General features: G+C 34.2%; 1 long non-coding RNA gene across 1 annotated transcript; it reads right to left on the reverse strand.

The window, feature by feature from the left end:
* Window positions 1-9080: 9080 nt before the first annotated feature.
* Window positions 9081-9768, reverse strand: LOC122135993. Its single transcript, XR_006153843.1, has 3 exons — window positions 9711-9768; window positions 9395-9436; window positions 9081-9217 (listed from the first exon to the last, which is right to left on the reverse strand). It is a non-coding gene; the product is annotated as an uncharacterized LOC122135993 (long non-coding RNA).
* Window positions 9769-10189: the final 421 nt, after the last annotated feature.

Below are 10189 nucleotides of genomic sequence, written 5' to 3' on the forward strand. Positions count from 1 at the left end.
CAGTGTCCATGGAAGACACCCCCCTCCTTTTTTGTGCCTCATTACAACAGGTCTAAAGTTGAAAAAAACATGCCATTCTTTATATTCTATCCTTTATATAATATACATAATCTAAAGCAATTTAACTAAGGTTGAAAAACATTCTGTTCTTTTAAAAAAGCTTATAAATGAAAACGGTTATAAAAAATATACTGAAACTGACTGTTTCAGATAAACAAAATCATAATATCTTTAAAGACATTGTTAATTAAAACCATCGTATCTCATCCAGGAGTAGCATGTTTTTGACAGTTTTCTGACGGGTGCATCTATGAATTATGGTTGGTCAGCCCCTAGCATCTCTCTTGCCCACGAATTTACGGTGACACGCTGCGACCCTTGCTCAGCTTCCCACCTATTGAACAAGTTCATTCATAGAACAAGGATGACACCTGGCGGTCACTCAACACCGATTTCTTTTCACACGGGCACCTTTATAAATTGAACGTGTTCAAAACAATCGCTTGAACCAGAAAACTTTCTCGGACGTCTCTCCAAGACAATTGCTCTCCAAGACAATGGATAAAAGTGAGTATTTTATCATTTCATGTTATCTGATGGTAGTTGATATTTTAAATACTATTAATTGATAAAAGCGTGTTATGCTATTTTTTTTACAGTATATGATGCCTTTAAACCATATTACATTTCATTCCTGTAATTTTCTTCAAGTTTTTGCTGTCTTATTTTATCTTATGGTAGTGATATTTTCATACTATTAATTGATCAAAGTATGTTATGCTATTTTTACAGTCTACGATGTTATAGCGTCTTTAAACCATATTACATTTCATTCCTGTAGTTTTCTTCATGTTATGCTGTTTTATTTCAACCGCTGATATGAGATATTTTAACACTATATTCATAAAGTATGTGTTATTTGACTTAATATCGACGCATCTAATGCCCCAATCACCGCCAGACTGTTTGTATGAAAAAACACTTTTATTTTGAAAAAGACGGCGACATCCTGTTGAAAATACTTTTATTTTGAAAATATGATGACATCCTGTTGAAAATACTTTTATTTTGAAAAGACGAGGATATCCTGTCGACATGCGCTTAGCTTTTCCGTGCTTCAATTCAGTTCGCTATGTATAGGATTTCAGAAAAACAATTCTGTGTCCGTTAAATCGACGTTTTACCACCGCGTTATCCGTTCGTCATCTATGAACACGACATCGCGGGGTGTAAGCGCTCCCGGTTAGGAATGCACGGTTCTATCTCAGCACCATTTTCCCGGTTGCTAACTGCTCTCAGTGAAATGGATATGATGGTGAAATGGCTCCCTCCGGTGAGTCTGGGGTGAAATGATCCTGTTGTAGTGATGGTTGTGTGGTTTGCGGCAGTTTAATGTTATGACACGCTGTTATAGTGAAAATTGTGCCATCTCCGGCAGTTTAATGTTATGACACGCCGTTATAGTGAAAATTGTGCCATCTCCGGCAGTTTAATGTTATGACACGCCGTTATAGTGAAAATTGTGCCATCTCTGGCAGTTGAATGTTATGACACGCCGTTATAGTGAAAATTGTGCCATCTCTGGCAGTTTAATGTTATGACACGCTGTTATAGTGAAAATTGTGCCATCTGCTGGCGGTTTAATGTTATGACATCGTGATTTCTTTGTCACAGTCTGTCTCTGTGTGTGTGTGTGTGTGTGTGTGTGTGTGTGTGTGTGTGTGTGTGTGTGTGTGTGTGCTCCATTAAACTAGCAAATAAAAACCCTCTCCATGTGTTTTAAATCATAACAGGTTTTTATTTTTTTATCTCAGGTTCAAATATTGAGCAGCAAGCCTTTGACGGTATTAATACATGTAAGTACGCATTAACTATTCTTTTTATATGTTATTCTGTTAACCTTTTTTCGAACCGAATGTTTAATGTAATGTTTAATGTGTTAATAATGAATTCACAGCCTAATCTTAAGACTTTAAATAAACATTTTTTGGTTTTTGCCTACATTTCAACTAAAGTATAATTTATTCCACATCAATCGCTTCTGCATCTTTAAAAGTTTCTTATTTTAAGTATCATCTTCAATGTTTTGATCACCTCTCACATGTGATGAAACATTTAATCAAAGTCTTTCTTTATGTTTAAATATAGAACGAAAAATATTTATCTTGTTTTAAATGGATGCGAATGATCCTGTTTGTTTGTAACAGTGCAGACGCGACTCACCCATGTCACCTCAAACAACATCTCAAATATTTAGATGAAGTTAATGTATCTTTTGGAAAAATATTTTCAGAAAAATACCCTCGATTCCATTCAGTCATTAAAGATGGTTCGGGCAGATAGCTTTATGCCTCTGAGGACCCATGCATTGAATGTTTCACATATGGAGATTGATTTAGCTGATGCTTGTATGTAATTCGAGAACTTTGACCTTTACTACCATTAGGCTATGTTATGCTTCATTTAAAAAAGTGTGTGTAAACACAATATAGAGTTTTCACATATGGAGCAAATCTAGCCGTGAAATAGTCATTATCCGGCTTTTGCTATGGTCGTAAACTTTACACATACCGCTGATATTTTCACAAACAGAACGGAAGAGTCATTTTGCAGGCTCTCTGTCGCTGTTCAAAAATAACACTATTTGAAAGCAAAGAGCTACAGTAATTCAAGTCATGTACGAATTATCAGTCAAAATATCACCTATACATCTAACGGCTGTTATTATATTTGATATATTTTGTTAAAAGTTATCTTTACTGTCCATACCATGTATCGTTTAAATATTTCAAAAACCATATTATATTCTTTAATAAAAAACATTACATTTAAAAATATATATATTATTATTAAATTAAGCTAATTATTCGAACTAACAGTTGACTTCTACGTTATCCATCATCACCTTACAAGCATAACATTTCAAACATGTACTGAAATCATTTCATTTGGAAACAAAGACAAATACCTTGACTTACAACTAAAAAATCAAGTCAAGAATCTTGGTGTGATTCTGGAGTCAGACCTTAGTTTCAGCAGTCACATTTTAAAGTACTTTTACTCATTTATAAATCACTCAATGGCCTATGACCTATATACAATGCAAATATATGCTTGCTGAATATAAACCTAACAGACCACTCAGATCATTAGGATCAAGTCAGAAGTTACAAACACCGAGGTTTCACTCAAAACAAGGGGAGTCCACTTTTAGCTATTATGCCACCCGCTGTGGGAATCATCTTCCAGCAGAGATCAGATGTGCTAAACATTAGCCAAATTCAAAACTCATCTGTTTAGCGTGCATTTTACTTAATGAGCACTGTGCTATGTCCGAACTGGTTGCACTGTATTTTCTATTCTTAACCGTTTAATTAATTTTAATTAATTTTAAATCATTTTTAAAAGTTTTTTTAATTCCTTGTTTTACTGTTGTGATTATTATTATTTTTTATGATTATTTTACTTCCTTTTAAGTAAAGCGCTCTGAATTATCATTGTCTATGAAATGTGCTATATAAAATAAACTTGCCTTGCCTTGCCTAAATACTGATGGTTTCATTATTTCATGATGAAGACAGACTGAATATTCAGATACTCAGATTCAATTGTTTGATTTCAAGAGCACACAACCAAATCCTAATGCTATTTCACGAAATAACACAACAATGGCTGGTCCATTACAACATATACATATCATATTATTCTTGAATATAACTGTTTAGTCTAAATATGTGTTAACAAATATGGAATTGTTTTTATTTTTTATTTTATTTTACTGTTTAGTCTAAATATGTGTTAACAATTCTGTTTTTTAACTAATTTGTTAGATTTAGAGTTTTAGGTAATGGCTCTTTAAATCCCAGCATAAATCAGACTTCAGACATGGCCACCGGGGGCAATACACCACAATACTCCATACATGGCAGAGGTCTAAAACGTTGGACTTCTAAATATATGCATGCTCAGATACCCTATATAAAAAGACTCATATCTCCCTACTATTTGTGAAGTACACGGCCATTCCCTGTTGCGATGATACAGTTTAGTGATGTTAGTGATGCAAAGTCCGATTAATTTTCACGAACCGATTCTTTCGGGGGAATTTGGTTCAGTGAACCGCTTCAAAGAACAGATTGCAGTAGCGCCTTTGAACACTAGGATAAAGTCAAGATATCTATCAATTTTAGGCTTACTTACCAGGAATAAGACTAGTGTGTGAAAGAGTTAGAACAATCATTTGTGTTTGTGTTGTTAGACCGAATTGGTTCTTATTACCTCTATAAATCTTTGTATGTTTATATTCATTTATGGAACGCTGTTACAGAATTTGTCTTAATGACATCCGATGGGAATATTTTATTAAAAGATAACACAGAGGACGGTTTGAGTAACACTCTGCCAAGTGTTCGTCCAACTACCGTAAACCTGTAACTTTATTATGACTATTTAAAAATACATATAAGTTTCACGCCTGACACATTTGTAACTGACTAAAAACTCATATTTAAGCTAAACATACATTTACAATTGTGAAAAATTTAAGAGATGTTAAAAGCTTCTGACCTAATGATTTCTTAAAGCCAGACATGACAACACTCTGTTACAGTCATACCTGTTTTCCTGGAACAAAACTAAAAGGCGGATGCCTATAGCACTACGACTGAACAAAACGGACTGAATCATCGCTTTCTCTTAAAACAACTGCTATATTAAAGTCGTGTTTAGAGACCCGTACAAAGAAAATAGTGTTTCCTCACCATCTTCAACTTTAAGTGTTTTAAATGTACAGAGACATAGTAAGATTGAGGCCTTGTGTCTCGCTGCATTTTCGTAGACAGACCAAAAAAAAAATGAACACATAGTGTTATTTCAATTAATAATGTGTTAACAAACAATGGTTCTTTGTGTGATTTCATAATAAAAGCATCTAAATTGCGAATCTAAATTGTATATTTTTAATTTATTTTTAATAAAAAGTTGTTTAGTAACACACAGTCGTGTAAGACATGAACCAAAACATCTCATTAACGTGTTGTCAGTCCTTTTACACATATTTTGTATACTATCATTTTTAAGAGCGTACGGTTTATCGTGCATACAGATTATATTTTAAAGTTGTTAAGCTAAATCAATGAGTTTATCAGGATTCTTTATTCTTTCTATAGACTTATACTTTAGACATGTAGAGCATATCCGCTTTTTTATGTGTAGGTTAGTCAAAATTGCTCAGTCGTGTCTCGTATCCGACATGAAGGCTCAATGCATAAAAATGGGGTATATAAACATCAACTAAAAGGAACAAAAGACAATAATCAGCAATATGCGATCACACAGATAAGTTTATTTGAATGTTTCACTGATATAACATGACACTGAGTTGTTAAAAAAGAAATGTATACTGACATCACTGCATGATGACTAAAGGAACTGATGAATCTGTTCTTTGAAGCGGTTCACTGAACCAAATTCCCCCGAAAGAATTGGTTCGTGAAAATTAATCAGACATTGCATCACTAACATCACTAAACTGTATCATCGCAACAGGGAATGACCGTGTACTTCACAAATAGTTGGGAGATATGAGTCTTTTTATATAGGGTATCTGAGCATGCATATATTTAGAAGTCCAACGTTTTAGACCTCTGCCATGTATGAGTATTGTGGTGTATTGCCCCCGGTGGCCATGTCTGAAGTCTGATGTTTATGCTGGGGCTTGTAGTGCCCTGACCTAGAAGTCTGTAGCGTTTGAATGAGGTATTAGTTAAACGTGTTAAATTTAACATCTTTGTTAAATAAAAAAAAAAAACAATTCCATATTTGTTAACACATATTTAGACTAAACAGTTATATTCAAGAATAATATGATATACCTATGATAAAACAGACTTGACATGTATATGTTGTAATGGACCAGCCATTGTTGTGTTATTTCGTGAAATAGCATTAGGATTTGGTTGTGTGTTCTTGAAATCAAACAATTGTCTTTGTCTTAAGAAAAAAAGTCGAACAATCCCATCTGGTATCTGAATATTCAGTCTGTCTTCATCATGAAATAATGAAACCATCATTAACCCATTCTGGAGAATATGTGTTGTGTTAGACAGGCTGCTTCATGACCTAAAGGGGTATGTTTGTTGCGTTCTCTACCTCTGCATGTCTTCATCTCATTGAGCGTGACCAGTATTTAGGCAAGGCAAGGTAAGTTTATTTATATAGCACATTTCATAGACAATGATAATTCAGAGCGCTTTACTTAAAAGGAAGTAAAATAATCATAAGAAATGATAATAATCACAACAGTAAAACAAGGAATTAAAAAACTTTTTAAAATGATTTAAAATTAATTTAAATTAATTAAACGTTAAGAATAGAAAATACAGTGCAACCAGTTCGGACATAGCACAGTGCTCATTCAGTAAAATGCACGCTAAACAGATGAGTTTTGAATTTGGCTAATGTTTAGCACATCTGATCTCTGCTGGAAGATGATTCCAACAGCGGGTGGCATAATAGCTAAAAGTGGACTCCCCTTGTTTTTGAGTGAAACCTTGGTGTTTGTAACTTCTGACTTGATCCTAATGATCTGAGTGGTCTGTTAGGTTTATATTCAGCAAGCATATATTTGCATTGTATATAGGTCATAGTCCCATTGAGTGATTTATAAACGAGTAAAAGTACTTTAAAATGTGACTGCTGAAACTAAGGTCTGACTCCAGAATCACACCAAGATTCTTGACTTGATTTTTTAGTTGTAAGTCAAGGTATGCATTGTCCTTGAGAAATTTGTCTTTGTTTCCAAATGAAATGATTTCAGTACATGTTTGAAATGTTATGCTTGTAAGGCGATGGTGGATAACGTAGAAGTCAAACTGTTTGTTCGAATAATTAGCATAATTTAATAATAATAAAAAATTTTTTTAAATGTAATGTTTTTATTAAAGAATATAATATGGTTTTTGAAATATTTAAACGATACATGGTATGGACAGTAAAGATACTTTTAACAAAATATATCAAATATAATAACAGCCGTTAGATGTATAGGTGATATTTTGACTGATAATTCGTACATGACTTGAATTACTGTAGCTCTTTGTTTTCAAATAGTGTTATTTTTTGAACAGCGACAGAGAGCCTGCAAAATGACTCTTCCGTTCTGTTTGTGAAAATATCAGCGGTATGTGTAAAGTTTACGACCATAGCAAAAGCCGGATAATGACTATTTCACGGCTAGATTTGCTCCATATGTGAAAACTCTATATTGTGTTTACACACACTTTTTTAAATGAAGCATAACATAGCCTAATGGTAGTAAAGGTCAAAGGTCTCGAACTACATACAAGCATCAGCTAAATCAATCTCCATATGTGAAACATTCAATGCATGGGTCCACAGAGGCATAAAGCTATCTGCCCGAACCATCTTTATTGACTGAATAGAATCGAGGGTCTTTTTCTGAAAATATTTTCCAAAAGATACATTAACTTCATCTAAATATTTGAGACGTTGTTGAGGTGACATGGGTGAGTCGCGTCTGCGCTGTTACAAACAAACAGGATCCTTCGCATCCATTTAAAACAAGATAAATATTTTTTTGTTTTATATTTAAACATAAAGAAAGACTTTGATTAAATGTTTCATCACATGTGAGAGGTGATCAAAACATTGAAGATGATACTTGTTATGTCCCTAGGCGTAATTTTATGGTTGTATTTTGTTATCTGTGCGGTATTTGATTATTGCTGATATGTTGATTACAGTTTGTCCTTGCAGTGTTTTGTTTTCTGTCTCTCTCTCTCTCTCTCCTCTGTGTAAAAGCTTAACGAAGATCAGCTGGTCCTAGTTGTCATCAATCACTTGGTTGCTCTGATTGGCTGCTGGAGGGAGAGCTTGTGGATAAAGCTGGAGACTTCATCTGAAATGGTGCCCTTCTTGGCCTCTGCTGTTGCTGGAGACTGCTTTGCCTGCCCCAGACCATAGCGCGTGTGCTAATTGTCTGTTTGCATTGTTGTTGGTGTATACAATTTGAAACTTTGGAGAGTTGTTGTATACCAGTAAACTTTCTAAGGTGACACTTAAGTTGAATGTTTATATTTAGAGCAGTAGGGAGGAGGATGCCATTTCTTTTATTGTCCATGTTTTTCACCTGTTTTTGGCTAGAAAGGGAGTAAGGTAAGACTTTTGTTGTTTATTTTGAATTTTATTTTGAGAGATTAGAAAGTACCCCCTTTTGTAAGTTAGATCTGTTATGTTTGTTTTGGCCTGGTCCCCTCTTGAAGTTTTTTGCTCTGTGCTTAGTTTTTTGGAACTTGTTAAATAAACTAATCTTATAGACTGTGCTGAAAGTCTGTGTGATTTTTCTGTGGAGTGCTGGGACAGGAGAGGAGATCTCCAGGTGGCTGGTAGAAAAGTTGTCTTTTCTACCTGGTTCATAAATTTTCTTGTTTCTGCCATCCCTGACCCTAGACAAGGGAGGCATGTAACATACTTTAAATAAGAAACTTTTAAGAACCGATTGTGGAATAAATTATACTTAAGTTGAAATGTAAGCAAAAAACACAGGAAATGTAAGCAAAAAAATAAATAAATAAAATAAAAAATAAATAAAACGCAGGATTCTACCAAATGTTTATTTTAAAGTCTTAAGATTAGACTTTGAATTCATTATTAACACAGCCATAACATTCGGTTTGAAAAAAGGTTAACAGAATAACACCTCAGATCTTCTGGTCTGTAACTACCCCTTCCTCTGAGTGGGTCTGAAACATTCATTTCACAATGGTGTTTAACCCTGGGACGATCTGGGACGTTTTGTTAATATTTCAACTTATAAATGCGTTTTATTGGAAACATTTCATTCACGGAATGGACATCATTGTTCAAAGAAAAATGTAAGCTGTATTTATTGTGACCTAAAACTATATTAAATATTTATTTTATACAGTGTGTTATATATGTAATTACAATATATTAATTAACTTCTTTAAAATAAGTGAATAGTGTTTTATAAGATCAATGAGCTTAATAAATAAGTGTTGAATACATGTTTAAATGTATGATAAATTATATTTGTTTCAGTAATATGTTACTATCATGGCATATATTACCATTTAAAATAGAGATAAGTCTCTCTAAAATTTTGATTTCTCATAAAAAATGTTGGAGATGGATCTTGTTTTACCATCGGCTGCGCTGTCTGGATCAATTGCGGCCGCTGTGAATTAAAAAAAAAAAAAAATAATATATATATATATATATATATATATATATATATATCTATATATATATATATATATATATATATATATATATATATATATAAATTTATATAAAGACAAAATTAAAATACGTTCATTTTAATTTATAAAAAGAATAGCTAATACGTACTTACATGTATTAATACCGTCAAAGGCTTGCTGCTCAATATTTGAACCTGAGATAAAAAATAAAAAACCTGTTATGATTTAAAACACATGGAGAGGGTTTTTATTTGCTAGTTTAATGGAGCACACATATACACACACACACGAATGAGCACATACACACACACACACACAGAGACAGACTGTGACAAAGAAATCACGATGTCATAACATTAAACCGCCAGCAGAATGGCTCAATTTTCACTATAACGGCGTGTCATAACATTAAACTGCCGCAGATGGCACAATTTTCACTATAACAGGATCATTTCACCCCAGACTCACCGGAGGGAGCCATTTCACCATCATATCCATTTCACCGAGAGCAGGTAGCAACCGGGAAAATCCAGAGCTGCCAACTCTCACGCTTTTCGCCGTGTGACACACGGTTTTGCTTGCCTGTTTTCACACGCACTCACGCCACACATCACATTTCTCACGCAAAAAAAAAAAAAAAAAAATTCTAATCTTGAGGCGAGAATTGCTCGTTCCTTTTTCAAAACTCCCCGACCATAGATGGCGCTAATAAGCGTCACTGAACCCCATGCGCTGCACCCTGAAGCATAAGCTGTGTCCCAAAGTTGAGTGTGCACACTTCGAAGGCCACGAACTTCGAAGACCAGGCCTCCGAAGTGCACGAAGGGTCCTCCGAAGTGCGTGAGATGCTCCGCCTTCACAGGATTTTCTAATTCCGTCATAGGAGTTTCCGATTAGCGCTCTGTCGCATAGCAATGGTGCGAGAAGAGCGCTGACGAGAGGACAGT

This window comes from Cyprinus carpio, chromosome A3 (assembly GCF_018340385.1).
Source record: "Cyprinus carpio isolate SPL01 chromosome A3, ASM1834038v1, whole genome shotgun sequence".
NCBI classification, from domain to species: Eukaryota; Metazoa; Chordata; class Actinopteri; order Cypriniformes; family Cyprinidae; genus Cyprinus; species Cyprinus carpio.